Below are 18469 nucleotides of genomic sequence, written 5' to 3' on the forward strand. Positions count from 1 at the left end.
ATCTTTGTAATTGAAATTATTTATTTATTCATCTATAAGCCAATTGAGAGGAAATTGTTACCTATTAACTATTTTGATTAAAAAATAGGCATTTTTCAATACATTATATATATATATATATATATATATATATATATATATATATATATATATATAATATATATATACATATATACATAAATATGTATTATATATATATATATATATATATATATATAAATATATATACATATACACACACACACACATATATATATATATATATATATGTGTGTGTGTGTGTGTATATATATATATATATATATATATATATGATTTTTAATACCAGAAGTACTTTTTTTATGATTATACTTATTTTTTTACTGCAGTAAAATATCCACTGCAGGGCTTTTACTTGCAACAGAGTATTTTCACTTTGTGGTAGGCCTACTACTTTTATTTGAGTAACCTGAAGGAACTCAATATTTATTCCGGTAGTGTATCTATCAGTTCTGATGATTTTACTTATGATGGAGCCTCTGTGATCATGTGATGTGACCTGTATAAAGGACCAAAGTCGGGATTCCCTTTTATTTGCTCCAGTCAGCCACATCTCGGTCCCCGGGGCCCCCGGCTGGAGCTGGGCTGGAGCTGGAGCCTGGTTTCACAGCAGCAACAGTGTGGGAGGAAGCGGAGCCTGGGAGACGAAGTTCAGGGCAAAACAGCCGTCTCAACAAATTGTGGGCACTGAGGCTCCGCCCTCCGCTTGCAGCAGACTGGGCGCCCGGAGGAAAGCTCATCAATTTACCAAAGCAGATCATCCATACCTGCGGAGAAAGAGAAACGCGACACTCCGCAGACTGTAGTTACACAGTTTTAGTCGCCTTTTGAAGCAGTTTCCCCGCAGCGGATATCTGTTCAACGGAGTTTCGGTTTGTGGAGCCACTTTTTTCCCCAAGCTGAGCGACGCTACTTTATTCCTGCACGGATTTAACCGTTAAGACGCTTTCCAAACAGTGAATGTTAGTTTTAGCAGGACCAGACCTCGATATCCACTGAAAACATGGAATCTTTTGATGTTTGGATGTGGAATTAGGAGCCTTCGAAGTGAATGGCCATGTAGCCCAAAGGTACGGTGGACTCTGCTTTATTTTTCAGTGCAGGCTACTAACAGACTTTATGATGCAGTCATAAGCTTCTGGAATACAGACTAACAGGGAAGCGAGTGTAGCTTAAATTACTATATTCCTATATTCCTGTGTTCAGAGTGTGGATGGATGGATAAAGTTGGGACAGGCTACATTTTAACTGTTTGTCACAGTGCAAAAGATCAACCACTAACACCAGAGTCTGGTTCCATTCAGCTCTACTGCTGGATTTAGATTTAAACCTTAAATGTGGATAAAAAGTTAAATTTCTTGGGTCAAATATTCAAGAGAAGCTGCTCTATATTAAGAGGCTAAATCATTTTAAATATTACTAAATTATGTAAACTAATGTAGCTACATCAGCGATACTCAATTATACAGCCTGCAGGCTGAACTTGGCCCCCCATAGGGTGCCGGTTGGCTCCCTTAAAAATGTTGTAATTCACAATAAAGATAAAGTGATTCACAATTGAAATTGTTTTTTGTACTTTTAGTATACAGAAGGGGCCCCAGTGTATGCAACAGCATCACAATGGAGCTTTTTTATCACAAAAAGTACCAGTGGAAGATCCTCCACACCCCCCCGACAGAGGTCCGAGCTAAGCCCCTAATGTCCTAAAGTCCCCAAAACGTTGCAAAATCCTGCTGCGACTGGCCCCTGGCCTCCTGTTATTTTGTTATTAAGTGGCCCCAAGCAAAGCCAAAGTTAAGTCTCTCTGAGCTACATAAAGGCAAATATCAGAAGGTAAAATGGGGTTTTTCACTTTACAACCACGGTGTAAACTAAGTTGTGTAAATTCTTGAATCACCAGAGGCCCCACTATATCATATTGTCACGATTCTTAGGACACAATACATTATTTAAGAGTTTTGTGATATGCTGAGAATTGCGAAAACATATATGACGATATATATATTATTATTTATTTACTTTTTTCAAATGGTGATTTCACATCATATGTCCCCAAGGAAAACTTAATCAACATCCGCTTTAGTTGAGTTTTCAGTCTGTTCATCTCACTATAATCAATTTTTATTGCAGCAAAATGTATCTAGTTGACTGAAAAAGCAATCCTTTCATTATTCTAGACTTCTACCAGAAGTTTAATTTGCATTTGTATTATTAACAATGTATATCATAAAAAAATGATACATTGCATCTGTGAAATGATACGATATTACCACACAAAAATATCGCAATGCTTTGCTTTATCAATGTTTTCCCACCACCACACAACATTTTTAGTATTGATAAGCTGAGTATTGCCATAACATATATAATGATACATTGTGATCGATTTTTCAACTGCAAATTATCATATGCCCCCAAAGGAAAACTGTTTTATCCAATGAGATAAAGTTTTCAGTCTGTTCATCTCTCTTTAATAATTATTGCAGCAAAATGTATCTAGTGGACTTAAAAGCATTTGATTTTATCATTCTAGTAGGCTACATGAATTGATTTTTTTATTTGCAACATTAATAATTTATATAATTTTAAAAAAATATATACTTGGCATTCATGTATTGATACTATATTGTCATGCAAAATATTGCCATACTATGCTTTATTCGTTTTTTCCCCCTACCTCTATTGTGTAGTGCTGCATATGTCCATGAAATTAAATAATTCGGCAGCAATTTGACAGACATTTAAATGTAAAAAAAATTCATTGTTCTGGTCTTTAGTGCCTATTTGAGCCCACTTCAGCTGTTTATCTCTCCCTGCGTCTCCGTCATGTTTTTCATTATGCAGGCTGAGTGCTCTCAGATTGGTATACCTTCTGCATTCCTGCTGGGGAAATCTCTGCTCTCTCTAACTCCATTCAGTGTTTTTCTCCAGCTCTTTTGGCCACGGCTTCAAAATGACTTCACTATGAAATAATGTGATAGCTTTTACATGTAGAGGCTACCATCCAGGCGCTCTGATCATTCCCAGCCTGCCACCTTCAGGAACCACACACAAGTGATATTAACAGACGCTCTGGACACTGGCGCTCAACATGGTGTTTATGAATATGCTAAACTTGGAGTGCACATTCATAAACGTATGGTTCAGGCATGTCTTTGATGTCACCATTTGGGGTAAATCATGGGCTCTAATAGGAAATAATAATAACACATTTTGCATACTCATTTGACACGGAATGTGGAGGCAGCGGTTGTTATATTATTATGTCACATCTAGGGCTGCAACTAACGATTATATTGATAAATGAGTAATCGGTTGATTATTTTTCTGATGAACTGCTTAGGGATTTAAAAAAATAAAAATAGAAATAATCGTAAAATAAGCATTTTTTCCTCCCATCACTTTGTTCAAAAACAGATTATCATAGACAACAGTACAAATCCCTTAGCTGTCAAAATAATATTCAATTATAAATAAATAACTACAATACAAACTACAATATGAAACAATTCAAATACTAAATGTTGACAGCTTTTACAACATACCTTTATGTTTCCTTACTCTAAAACTGAACATACAATGTTTTTTGACAAGACTTTTGCTTTCATTTTAGATGCTGCATCATAACCGTCGTGCTCCCATGCCATGCCGTGTCACTTTTGCATATTTTCTGCTAACACACTTCCTTGTTTTGCATAAGATGAGGTGCTCCCAAACCTTTGAACCTTTCGTACGAAACGTCCCCCTGCCTCCGCCATGCCTCTTAAAAACACCGGCTTCTCCCATTTGCATGTGACATAAACAGTCCCGCGAGGCAGCGAGTGACGTAATAATCGCGCAAGAAAACAAATCGATAATTTAATACGTTGCCAACACATTTGTTAATTGATTCAATTGAATTGATTATAATATAACCAAAACAAGGCTGTAAAAAAGAGTTCGGAGTGGCTCGGCATGATGACGTTTTATAGTCCCACTTGTTAGCAACTGCCTTTTTTACAACACAAAAAAGCTTCAAAGTTCACATTTGGGTATTTACTAACGTATTTTATGTATGTATATATGTATATTTACAGGTTTTAGGACACATAACTTGGGTGCTCTGTGGGGACTGATTCTGTTTTGGGGCCTGCCTCTAGTGGCCATCAGAGGAACTCCAGTTTTTGGCACATGTGCATTGGCTTTATTTTACTGCCTCAGAGGTCACTGCTTGGTCTCGTCCTCACTAGAAAGTCTCTAACAATGTGCTGTTTGCAGCTGGACAGGTAGTGATCAGTGGATGTTTTTAATTCTCTGTGAGCTTCTCTCTCGGCAGGTTTCCATTAATCCTCAAATTGCACAAATTGAAATTGGTAATATGAACTACACCTTATGGAAGCACGTCAATTTCGAAAAAAAAATGTTTTGATGCCCACATGAGGTGGTATTTCAGGTGATTTGAAAAAGCCATATTTTGCAAAACTACAATGGAAACTTTTTTTGTCTTTTATAAGTCACATGATGCTGTGTCTATGTGCTTGTCAGTAGGAACTGGCTCCCTCATGATGCAGCAGGAGCTACAAGAGGTGTTACTGCATCACATAACAACACATAATTAAAGTTGAGCGGATCATCCAGAAGTTCTGAATTCACAGAAGACAATTCTTCTGAGAAATCACCTCCAAGAAATCCCTCATGCGTGGCTGCTTCCACGTATAAGGGGACTCGCATTTCCATTATGACTCCAGAGCATGCATACATGGCCTTGGATTGGTAATAATGACGGCTAGCGCAGTGGCTGCAATAGAAATAAAGCTGCTAATGTTTTGAACATCCATCGTGGAATGTTATCACGAGAGGAGAAGTGTTATAACATTGCAAGAAAAGTCGCGTAACATCACTCAATAAAAATCGCAGTCACTTCGTTATCAACGTTTGACATCAACATTTCAAAATATGGCTTAAGTTTTGCACAAATCTGTAATGGAAACCTGCATTGTGTAGAGATCCCTTTCAGTCATGCACTTTTCATTCTATATAAATATAAAGATATTTTGGTCTGAGAATGCTTCCGAACTACCTTAAAAAACACACATTCATAACACTGGGAAATTAGTTTATCGTTTCTTTCTGAGTTTTTGCATCAGAGTTCTACAGTTGCTGAATGTGTTTTCAGGCTGTGGTTGGCCTACCCTAAGAGTTTCTCTGTGTGTGTGTGTGTGTGTGTGTGTGTGTGTGTGTGATTGAGTGAGAGAGAGAGAGAGCAATAGAGAAAAGGAGAGACAGACAGAAAGAAATGGAAAGTGAGGGAGGAGAGTTGTGATATTAGAACATTGTCTAGCAGCTGCTGAAAAGTTTTCTCTGTCAGGCCCAGGCTGGATGGGAATGTCTCAGGCTGGGATAAGTGTGGGCTTAAAGGATTGGGTTATTTTTCATGTTTTTCATGTTTTCTAAAAACAACATGTCATGTGTCCATATAAACATTGAAACTGGTTTTGCTTGCTATCCTGTTGGTCGTTATACACTGGTATTCCTAGTGTCCTTCCAGTAGCAGACGGCAGGCTGCCCACTGTCCTGCTTTTATGCAAAAATGCATCCTAAAGTTCAACTGAAGATAAAATGAGGCTCCAGCTGTCTGAGTTGAGACAAATCAATCTTTCAGCGGTATAGTTACACTTGGATTAGCAACCTGTATGAACAGGAGGAATGATTACAGCAACCTGTTTCAGTGTACGCATGGGCATGTGATTACTGTTTTAAGACAAGCTTGAGAAAACACAAACCTCTCCTGTAAATCTGTGTGCGTGTGCAGCAGTCTCTGAGGCAGGGGCTCAGAGGGAGGGACACCAGTCGCTTACTGCCAGAGTGCAAGTTCTTACAAGTGCACGGTGCTTTAAGAGTAGTCATGTCTGAGCAGATAATCTGTTTTATATAAATACAAGTCCATGATCACTCCTCTTGTAAACAGATATTGCAAGCTCCAGTGTGTGGGATTTAGGGGCATATATTAGCAGAAATTGAATATAAGATAATAAGTCTGTTTTCTTTCATGTATAATAACCTAAAAATAAGAGTTGCTGGGTTTTCCTTGCAATAAGCAGGTTGTATCTACATAAGGAGCAGATCCTTGTTCACGGAGGTAACTATGATGCACTGCCATGTTTCTATAGTAACCCAGAATGGACCATTGTCCAATAGTGTGGCCATGCACTTTTTTGCGTCATAATAAGAAGCTCAACTGCAATGGTCAGCATTGGCGTTCCAATGATAGTGTCAGCAGTGTTCCATATATATATATATACAGTATATAGATGTGTATATATATATATATATATATATATATATATATATATATATATATATTTCTAAATTCAGATGTTTTTGCGGGTCCATGAATGTGGGTTGAATGATGTCTTTCACACTACTATAACCATGTCAGAAAAAAATTGCAGTGGAACATTATTATTATAATAACGCCATAGTATTTGTTATTAATGGGAAACACTGGTGTAAGTATCATAAACATTTGTTTATGTCATGTTATGTTTGTGCCAGAGCTTATTGTCTATACTAATCCAATGGAAACATCCGTTGGGCTTTTTGATGAGGATACCAGGGCGAGACTAACTTCTATATATATAAAAATTTCTCTTCAGCTTGTGTTGACAGACCTTATTTCAGGCTTTGAAAAAACCCATTGACTTTGAGACAAGGGAAACAGACCTGCTGAAATTACAGCTACAACTACGACTTACAATTTTGTAATCATTACACTCCCACCACCCCATGTTTAGACATGCTGGTCACCAGAGATGCTGTAGCCCTCCTGAATGTCAACACAGATTCGGCCCCAGGTGTCACAAATTGTGGTGAAGATAAGGTGACTGAAGGAGAAATCTTTTCAGTTTAAACTTGATTTAACTTGTTTCATCTGCCGAGCTGTACGACACCCGATGAACAGATCAGGAGCAAAACAGAAAGCAAGCGCCTGGAGGAAAAACAAGGGTAACACCTGGATGCTAGATTCAAAATGATGCTGTCTGGCTGACACACACACACACGTGCGCACACACACACACACACACACACACACGCAATTAGTGTGTGAAAAGATGCACACTGCAGATAAACTGATGCGGTCACAATAACACGATGACACTGAGGTGAAAATGATTGACTCCGGTTCAGCAGTGAATCGGCCTGCCTGGCTCTCCCTGCACGCCGTTCACATAAACTGCTGACAGCAGCTCACCACAGCCTGAAACAATAAATATCTCTAATCCCTGGCATGTTCCAGCTCCCCTGTCCAGCCGCAGAGCCCCGAATTTGTTTCATCCCCCCAACAAACCATCTCCTATTGTACACGCTTTGTATCAAAGTGAACAACTTGTTAAAGTGATGAAAATAAAATGCTGATTTAATACCTTTCAGCTCACCTCATCTTGAAGCAGACTCTCCTGGGAAAAACATGAGTCAGACTTAGTTCAGCCTGTTGCTCCTGCAGAGCTGATTGCTTTTCTTTGCTTGTGTGGTGAGTTTTTGAGATGACATAATAGCATGTAGCTGTTCCCCTGAAGGTTAATGTTACATTTAAAAACTTAAATTTATACTGACAACAGTAATGGTGGTCTATATTTCGAGGCAGGAAGAGAAAAGTGTGTTTTTTTGAGGCAGACGAAGAGTGCAACTGAAGGGCAGGACAAATCACAGGTACTCTTGCTGCTGCTCTTGCTCTCCTGCTGGTTAATTGGTGGAGCCCATAGACTTTATAAAATAATGGACTTATGGTGCATTTCCACTACATGGTACCGGCTCTGCTCTACTCTACTCGCCTTTGGTATGAGCTACTTTTCTGGGTGTCGTTTTCCATTAGAAGATAGTACCGCCTCGGTGTAGCTGGTCATCATAGTGGCGCCATGGGACACTGCTGTGACGTCAGTTTCAATGCGACACACACATACACACAGGGTTCAAATTACACAGTGGCTTTTGGGGGAGCCGCATTTTCCAGTGTGCACCACTAAACATGTCACCGGCATAAAATGTGCGGCAGCGAGCGGTCAATAACAGGGTTACTGCGAAAAAGATTCTACATATACCCGCCAGTAACATTTCCTCTCTCTCTCTCTCTCTCTCTCTCTGTCCCTTCTGTTGGATGATGAGGAGTTCAGGTGACTACGTAAATGTAGGAATTTGAGTGCAGCACTGCTTCACGCACAGATGGCCACAGCAGGGATCCACACAGAAGTTAAATAGTGGAGACATGTTCAGAAATGTAATGTAATAAGCGGATAAACACACATTGATATATTACCTCAATTTTTTATTATTTCAGGTACTTTAATGTGCAGAAAATATATAATCTGTAACACAAAAGTGAACAATTCTTTAGCGCTTCCCCTGAACGTCTCAAGGGAGTCTTTCAGGGGATCCGAGCTCCCCTTAGCTCCCCCATAATTTGAACCATGCATACACACAGACTCACACTCACTGGATACGCTCATTGGCTAGCAAGGTGAGGAACGTTTGCACCTCCGAGAGCAACTACGTCGTGATCTTTCTAGTTGCCATTGTGGGAAAGAAAAAAAAAGATACAAAACTGCGGGCAACGCAGTGACCTTTATCTCTGACCAATCACTGGTCTGCAGTGTGTCCACATCACCTTTTAGTACCTCTTAGTACCTGGTCGGCTGTTTTTGGAACCCCAGGAGAGCAGGTACTAACAACGGTGATACCAGGTACAAGGTACTTTTTCCTAATGTAAAACCAAAAAAAGGCGAGTAGAGTAGAGTTGCGCCGGAACAATGTAGCAGAAAACCACCAGTAGATTCTGGATCTGAAAAGTTAAGCCAATATGTAAGAGTAAACCTTTGAAACTGAAATTGCAACAATTGGAATAATGACCCAAAATACAACAAAAAACATTGTAAGGTACAAGGAAATTACTTGAAAATGATTTAAGAAAAAAGCAAAAAACAAAGTAATGACCTGAAAAAAGTGTTTAAAAATAGCTTGACAAAATGTAATTATACACATCGTTTTCTCCCTGCTTTTTTTCTTTTTCAATAGGAACATTTCTTTGTTTTCTGTAGAAAGATGATGATGGAGAGCATGTAGCTCAAAACGTCACCTGGGTGGTAATTATATTAAATATTCATGGGAGGATAATTTGGTGTGTGGACTTTGTTTTATCTTCTCTTGAATGATCTTTTTGTCCAGCACCTAGCCTTTTTGTCATCTGGATGTTTATGCTTTTGTGAATTTTCTGAAAGAAATGGCACCTGTTTGCTAAGGGTCCAAAGGTTGAAATACTTGTGAAAAGCATATGGGAGCAGCAGAAGAACAGTGATGTTGATCCAGGTTTCAAAGGGTTAAAGGTGAAGTGTGTACGATTTAGGGAGATTTAGTGGTGTCTAGTGGTGAATTTCTGATTACAGCCAGCTCAAACTCCTGGTTAGAATTCCTTTTGTGTTTATTGTTCAGGAAGTTTTTATCGGGGGCCGAATAACCCACAGAGGTCTCTGTCTCTCCAAAACAAATGAAAGAGGTGATTTAAACGGTAACACTGAATAAAGCAGTTTCATGTTGCAAATCAATGTGTCTCCAATGCTGATTGGCAGGTCGTTAGATGGGTGGCTCACCCAGCTCGTGCTTTTGTATGCTCACCCCTTTTATTGTAAGTCTTAGTTCACTTATCCAAAAGGTCTTTTCCTTTCCAAAACAAACAGATCTGGCAATATAAACCGGAAAAAAAATAGAATAAAGCAGTTTTACATCATTAATCGTGTATTTTTGACGCTGTTTGCAGGCCGCTTGCTCAACACATGCTAATGTGTGCTCATGTTTTTTCTCTGATAACTTAAGTTGCAGATGTTCAGGAGGTTTTCACCAGAAGCAGAATTATCCACAGAGGTCTCCTTCTTTCTAGAACAAACAGACCCAGTGATTTAAATCAGGGGTCGACAGACTATCAGCCTAGAATATTATTGGGGCCGATATTTGGTATTTTTGCAGTATCTGTTTCTGAGTTTTGTTTTAAAAAATCACAGATAACATTGATTAATGAAAAAATGCAAAGAAAAATGTCAGCATGCAAGGAACTATTGCTTTGAAAAATATCAGAGAGCTCTTTTTATGTATTTAATTTAATTTAAATTTTCACTTGACTTTTTTATAAAGTTGCTTGGAGCTTGCTTAATTATACATTTGCTAAAGACAAAGTTCTGTGTTGGAGTTTGTTAAATTCCAAATACTAAATATTGACAAAATGATTTCCATTTTTTTTGTAAGTGCATATCAGTTCCAAGTATCAGTTATAGGTCTCATTAACTACTAATAATCAGTGTTGGTACTGGCCCTGAAAAAACAATTTTGGTCAACCCCTTTTATTTAATAAGGGGCAATCTAAAAGCCACAAGCTGAAATATGTTGGTCTTGCAACTGCTGATGGGGCTTCGGCCTCTTGATAAATTCACTTGGTAAAAGGTGAAGTTGCACCAGAAACCTTCACCCTGCTTCTAACAGTAAATTACTTTCTCCACTGCATAGAAATGTAGTGGAGTAAAAGTGTAATTTCTTTTCTTTTAGGAAATGAAGTGGAGTAAAAGTGTAATTTCTTTTCTTTTAGGAAATGAAGTGGAGTAAAAGTTGACAGAAATATAAAACCTCAAGTAAAGTGCAGAGACTGCCAAAAATATACTGCAACAAAGTATGATTACTTCATTACTTTACACCACTGAAACTCGGTGCAGACTAATTTGGATCAATGTTTGAGTGCTGCTTGGGCTGAGACGACAGTGTTTTTCGTTGGCGCGTCATTGCATCTCATTCGGTTTAGGGGCAACAATTAACGCATTCACCTGGATGTTGTGTTTCCATCAATGCCAATCGGAGCCGAAGACGATAAATACCTGTGCTCACTGCAGAGTCATTTGATCCTTATGTGAATGCCGATTGTTCGCTTTTACATTATATTAAGTGAAGGATCGACTCTAGCACAGTCACTACTTTTTCACATCAAAAGGGTCTCCAATTGGAAACAGATGGCCAACCGAAAGTGCACCCAGGAGCTAAATGCGACTCCTGTAATAAATTTGTACTGATGTTACCACTTTAAAACTATGTATAAGGCATACAAACCCAGATTTAAGATGCTTTGAGGGCCCAAGGACAGAGCAATGGTGCATGTTGTGAAGCCCTTTTAGGCAAATTGTGATTTGTGATGAAAACTGAAAAGTTATGCCCCCTACTAGCTGGTCAGGTTAATGAGGAGTCAGCAGTCAATGAGGTTTTTAGACAATTATGAATCACTGCAACCACAAGAGGTCCTTGAGCATATAGTCAGAAATGTGAGCACAAAATATTAGGCTGATTGGTCTAGAAGTTTAAGATTACTTGTGGACATACAAATACATGCACACCAAACTGATGAATCTCTCCAGGTTTACTCCTGATAGAGATAAAAAGCTATTGCAGCAGTCTGTAAGTAACAGACATAAGGTGCAAAAAGTCCAGTAGCAATTATGAGTCTTTGTGTGTGACGCAGTTTATATGAAGCAGGCTCACAGTTTGGGGAAGAAGCTGTCTAAAGTCTATTCATGTTAACAGAGTCTATGAAAGAGACAAAAAGGAAACCTGTGTAAGAGCTGAGTTGAACTGCTACTTAAACAATAAATAATAATAATAATAATTTTGTTTACATAGGACCTTTAAAAATAGATGTTTACAAAGTGCTTTAACAGATGGATGCCCATATATTTAGACAACGCTGTTCACAAACCTGCAGGCCGTGTCCATCGTCCCCTGACAGGCACCTAGATTTGTTTTGCCTTGATAGAAAAAAAGAGACACATCTTTTCCATAAAAAGATGAATATATATTCACTTCTGGTTATCCATTTGTAATTCTCTATATACGTGCAAACACACTGTTAAAATGCACAAACATAAAATGCAGGCACCCAAGCAGCTGTGCACAGTGGGTCTGTTTTACATCAAAACCTGCAACGTCAAACTTTATCAAACTCAGAACGTGAACAATTTACCAAACAAACACAGTCTTCCCTATGCCTCCTCCTCATCAGAATCTGAATCAGACTCCAACAACTACTCCTTTTCCACCAATATTAGTGCATGCGTACAGGCTTTTTTTAAAACATGAAAATGTATTTAAAATAGGCAATAGACTTCTTTCCCATTGGCAGTAGGGCAGAGCTGTGTGCATGGCTCTGCAGCAGACAAATATGCCTCTCTGTATGTGAGTGTGTGTGTGTGTTAGTATTAAACAGTGGAAAGCAGCACGTACAGAGGTTTGAGAAAACTTTACGGTGCTTACTTCTTTTTATATATATTTTACTTACTCAGTTTCTCTTTCAAATTCGGTGCAGAATAATTTAAATCCATGCTTGAGTGCTGTTTGATGGATGGTATTTAGGTGTAGTGCATCATTGCATTGATTTTTTAAGGGGATAAAATTAACATATTTGCCAGGTGTTAATGTTTCCAATGCTAAACAGAGCTAGAGGCGATAAAATCTTGTGTTTATTATCGTGAGTTATTTGACATGGTTTGAATGCCAATGGTTACTTTTCCCCTTGCATTAAAAGCCAGATGTTTGCAGATGTTAGCGGGTGCAGTAGAAACCCCTCCTCCCTTTCGTTGAAGTAGGCCGCGTGGGTCAGATGCTGTCATGGTGCCACAGCTGGACAGCAGGGGTTGTATTTAGATTGATGCACATAAAGCGGAACCATAAGCAAGACTTTCTCCTGGAAACTTTTAGGGATACGCCATCAGCAGCATATTCTAAGTTTAGAACAACTAGTGAATTAGGCAGGTTTCCAGATTTATGCAAAACTTAATGGATATTTTTGAAGTGTCGATAAAACACAATTGAAAGATGACTGCGTTTCCACTTAGTGATGTTTGGCGACTTACAGGCTCTGGTATTAACATTCCAAGCAGGATGGTGATGGATGTTGAAAACATTAGTAGCTTTATTTCTATTATAGCCACCACACTAGCCGCCATTATTTTCAATCCAAAGAGATGTAGGCGAGCACCTTATATGTGGGAGCGGCCATGTATGAGGGATTTCTGTGAGGTGATTCACAATTTCACAGAAGAATTGTGGATTAAAAACTTAAGATGATCCGCCTAACTGTTGAAGAGTTATGTGATGCAATAACACCTCTTCTAGCGCCTGCTGCATCATGCCCAAAGGAGCCAGTTCCATTACAGGTTTGCAAAATGTGGCTTTTTTAAATCACCTGAAATACCACCTCATGTAAGCATAAAAAACTTTTTTTGCGATAAATGGGAGTTTTTTTTCCCCCAAATTGACATGTTGCCATTACATATTTTATATTCACAATTTCATTTTCCCTGTTTTAATGGTTAATGGAATCCTGCCTGTTGATGTGCGAGTTAGTCACACTGTGGAGTTACTTAGGCAATGCTACTATAGAAATCCAGCAATCCTTAATTCCCCTCCAGCAGCGAGGAGATATGTATGCCTCTTACTACTCTGCTTGTTTGGTCGTAACTGCAAAACTTCACTGCAGTGAATTTGTTACTTTCCACTCATTTGTTTGTTTATACAGAAGTTAGCAAGTAATGGTATACATAAAAATGGACGCCACTCTCACCATCCCATGTTGATTTTAGCGGTAATCTACTCTCTTGTTTTTGTTACATTATTGTTCATCTCCAGTGTTTTGATAAATGAAACTATGCAAAGTTGCATTTGTGTAAATTCTGTAATATAGTTCTAGTCTGTCGGTCAACATGTTTGCTTCTCATGTCATTTTTGTCAGCTCCAAATCCTTCAGCTTGTCATCACATGCACATGTATGGCTTTCAGTGAGACGCCGAGAGACAGAGAAGGTTACAGCCTACGTTGCAATCATTTCATACTACACTGGCAGGGATGCACGCTGAAACTGACTGTAGAGTTGCCAAATCGCAAAAATATCCATTCTTCCATAATGTTGCTTAATAAGAACTTGTTTCTCACTAAAATTAAGTCAGTTTATTGGAAAAAAAGACAAACCAGCTCTGAAAAAATGGCAGCAAAGTCAGCCATTTTTAGTAATTGTTACAGGAAAATAATTTTTGTTAGGTATTTTTTTGTAAGTAGGCTATCCCACTGGTTCAAAACATGTTTTGAAAGCCTCTGTCACTAGCCGAGTGAGGTGTCTAGACTGCAGCGGACCACATTAATGGTGTTTGCTCCTTTATTCTGTAACAATGTGACATTTCGGATGTACTGAAATGGGGCTTTTTGTAATCCTTGGCCATATGGCACCTCGGAGAAGAGCAGGGGAGAGGGGGAGGGGTCGGATGAGACATGTAGGTCAGCCTGAAACATGAAACAATAAGTAGGCGACTAATCCTTGTTGTCACACTGTAGTGAAATTTGTTCACTACCGTGAAGCAACGCGTGCACACCTTGAGACGCGCAGCGAGACTTTTAAATCCATGGATGGTTGTCATAGTGACTCTTGAAAGGGATTCCTAAAGTTTGAAAGATGATGTTAGAGTTGGAACGGAAAGATGAGACTTACTTTTCTAGCATACGTGTTAGGGGTCGACAGATTATTGGCCTGTTTAATTATTGGGGCCGATATTCAGCATTTTACGGATTATCTGTTTCTGCGTTTTATTTTGATAATCGCCTATGAATTTGGTTTATGAAAAGGTGTGCATATTACACTCAACCAACACCAGGGAAGGCAGGCTGCAATACAAGGGATTGTAGATTTTATGTAAAATCTCAGAGGGCTATTTTTATTCATTCTTTTTTTAAATTTATTTTTACTGAACTTTATGGAAAAGGTTGCAGGAAACCTGCTGTATATGTTGTTAAACATTACAGTTTTGATTAAACATTTGCTAAATGCATTTAAACAAAGTTTTGTGTCAGAGTTTGTTATATTCTAAATTCTAAATTTTGACAGAAATAGTTTTATTATTATTGTAAAGGCATATAGTTTTGAAATACCGCTTCTGAGTCTCATTCAGTACTAATATTTCGGTATCGGTAACGGCCCTTTGTTCTGGTTCTGTTTGAGTATTCTATTAATAGGCACAAATATCATCATACGCAGGCTGTATGTTTGATTATTTAGGCAATGTGCTGTAAAACCTCTCTAATGTGAACTAAAATTTGTGTACATTTTCAGTGCCTCTATTGTTTATGTTTATGATAGGAAAATTACTGATTATATGTTGTTACATTACAAATTAGTTTTAGGTTGTACAGAAAACCCAATTGCACGCACCTTTCTCAGGGCTCTGCAAACGTGTGCTAGCTCAACCTTCAGTGAGTATGTGTATTTGCTGTAGATTTGTCCACACCATCTGCTTAACCCTTTGAAACCTGGATCAACATCAGTTTTCCTGTACTATGTTTAAACACATTTCACAATTAAACCTTTGAAACGTGAAAAGCTTGGTTTGACTTTATTCAAAAACATGGGAAAAAAGGCAACTCGACATGAAAATGAAAAATTGCAACAAATTTGTTAAAGTGATAGACAGTGACCTTAGCTAAAACCTTAGCTAACAAAAAGAGGTGGGCAATTGTTAGAAAAATAATCAAAGAACTTTATTTTAGCATTTTTTCCAGGTCATACTCTGTTTTTGTTCTAATTCAGGTGCATTTACATTTGTTTAGATGTGGATTAATGTGCACTGTCCTTTTTTGAATAAATAACTTAAGTTGCTCATTGTCTTTTTTCATGTTTTTGAAAGAAATCAAACCAATTTGCTAAGATTATAAAGGGTTATGTGTTGGAGAGCAATTGCAACTCCTGAATGGATGTATAGCCCATATACTGTATCCTCTAACCTTTTTTTTTTTTTTATACAGGGACACCATTTAGGGTGCTTTTGTCTACACAAACATAACCGAGAGTGTTTATGTAGTTAATTGGATTATATGATGTGTGGTGTCAACATCAGGGGTGGGGCCAACAGAATGAGGACATGCCAATCAAAATGTGTACATGTCGTTAATAAGAACAAACTTGTTTACAGATGTTGAACCTTAGAATTTAAACTTCTTTGCTTTAATTATTCCATTCCTTCAGGGTTTATGCAGTTGCAAACAAAGTGTTTTGTCATTGATCCCAATCTGAAATGGTTAACACCTTCTGGCATGAGAAGAGACAGTGGACAAGTCCCGCTGTGAATCTGTATCAATAGATTGTGGGTCTTTCACCGTAACAAGTGTTGAGCAGTGAGCTGGAGATTATGTGCAGAGGGGGAAGGGCTCCATTTAGAGGGATTTAGGTCGTTACTGGAAATGTCATGTTAATACTGTTGTTATTTAACTGATGTGTGTCAGCAGTTGATGAACTGATTCCGCTTTTGCCTCTGCCTGTCTGTCCCAAGATTTCAATCATAAGTCTATATAAAGAGGCCTATTCACACACTCACAGTGGTTTCAAGTGTGTCATATCGTGACAAATTCATACGACTTAAGACACTTCCACAAATATATGTTTCTATTGGCTAGATGTCTTGGTTTTCCTGGACTTTGTAAAAAAAAATAAAAACAACAAAAACAAAAAAAACCAAAACAGGATCCACTTAACTTAAAGCATTTTTTTTTCACTTTTTTATTTTGCTTGTGGAAACAGACAATTAAAATCAAACCACAAGTTATTTGGAACATTAAATTTAAAACAGATGGTCTGTCCGTCAGTTACTCAGCAGTCAAAGAATAAAAAACTATACACAGTCAAGTCCGTTTTATTCATAAATCCCATTATCACAAATCACAATTTGCCTCAGAGTGCTTTACAGCATACAGCATCCCTCTGTCGTTAGACCCTCACATTGACTCAGACCCCCCAAAAAAAAATTCTATAACGGGGGAAAAAACAGCAACTCAACAACAAAACACTTCTACAAGCTAGCTAACAAGTATCCAGTATATATGCAGTATAGATGACTGACGCTGCTCCCTCATCCATCCATGAAATGCAAACTCAAGACCTACCTTTTTAGTTCGGCTTTCACCTGAACTTTATTTATCTATTGACTATTTATTATAAATTTTAGTCTCTTTCATAGCTTTACTGCGTTATTTTTTTAACATACTTATTTACTATTTTACTTTATGCTTTTATCCTTTCATTTACCTCTTATTTACAGTTTGAGTATTATACTTATTTATTTTTTATTACTATGATTATCATTTTATTTATTTATTTATTTATATGTTAGTTTTATCCTGATTCTCTTGTTTCCTCACTTCACGTTTCCTCCCTTGGTTTATACAAATAAAGTCTAATTGATTATTGAAATGGAACCAGTTACGTGTGCAGGTAGAGTGATTATGAGTGCACATGATCCTGGGTTCTTCACATTAGCACCCTCTGTGGATTTGATGTTTGTATACAGTACCTCAGTCATGAGTCCTAAAACCCAGATTTTTGACTTTTTGAGTTTCACCTCCGGTTCCCTCATGTCAAAGTCAATGGGCTTTTTTAATTGTTTTTTTGGTTAGAAGACTAAAATAATGTCTGTGGTTAAGACAAGCTTGAAAGACAATTTAATATTTTGCCCTTTGACATATAATACTTCAGTTAATACCGGTTACCGGTACAGTTACTAGCTAGTGGCTTAATGAGGTTACAGAGGTTCAACAGCCAAATGCGGCTTTACAGGCTTGTTGCGTTGGCGATGTTAAGTTATGCAACCACGGTGTACTTTGTTCTTAGCCTAACATCAGCTTTTTACTTATGGCAGAATGCATTTAGACCTCAAAAGTCCTGACAGTGGTGTTTATTTGTGAAAATCATCTTGCTGATCAAAATGTATAAGTACCATACATGTTTGTCTGCCACAGAGCTTATTTTCTGAAATAATCCAAAATCCAATGGAAAAATCCCATAGGCTTTTTAATGAAGGAACCAGGCCGAAGCTAACTTCTGTGTCAGCCTACAGAAAACTGTCATCCCTGGGGCTCTCTATTTCAGTGTATGTATTTGGCTATTCTCATGTGATGCTGAGCAAGCTTGACTGTTTGTGAGCTTAAAACCCCCTGGCAGAGGATGTTAAAAAACATTTTAAATTTACAGACAGCCTAGAAGGCAACTTGCAGAGCGCAGACCTCTGTCAAGGCCAATAGTCCAGTCTTTTCTGCAAATCTGCAAGCACATCAACTGTATATTACCAAGACTATTAGTTATGTCAGATAAGTGCTCTGTAGGGACTTCTTTCTGAAGTTTGAGTAACTACATGTGTAGGCTACCTAAATGTGTTACTGGAACCCATTAATGTGCTCCTTATAGGAAAATAAGGAAGCAAAAACCAAAGTTTTAAATTTTGTTCAGTGTAAATTTGGTACAAGGTTCAAACAGTGTTATTTACTCAGTGAAACTCAGTGAAACTCAGTGTAGTTTGTATTGCATTGCGAGACTACACAACTGCCACAGCAGAGAGCA

The 18469-nt window shown here is 38.0% G+C and overlaps 1 protein-coding gene across 2 annotated transcripts in view; it reads left to right on the plus strand.

The window, feature by feature from the left end:
- The first annotated feature begins 701 nt into the window (after nucleotides 1-701).
- The window catches only part of pdzd2 (PDZ domain containing 2), a 71846-nt gene continuing 54078 nt past the window's right edge, over nucleotides 702-18469 (plus strand). For both annotated transcript variants that reach the window (XM_042488919.2, XM_088077220.1), the window contains exon 1: nucleotides 702-1109. The gene's annotated coding sequence lies outside the window, so the exon portion shown is untranslated. The remainder of the gene's footprint in view (nucleotides 1110-18469) is intronic.

Source organism: Plectropomus leopardus, chromosome 4 (genome assembly GCF_026936395.1).
Source record: "Plectropomus leopardus strain MGB_pleo_1.0 chromosome 4, ASM2693639v1, whole genome shotgun sequence".
NCBI lineage: Eukaryota > Metazoa > Chordata > Actinopteri > Perciformes > Serranidae > Plectropomus > Plectropomus leopardus.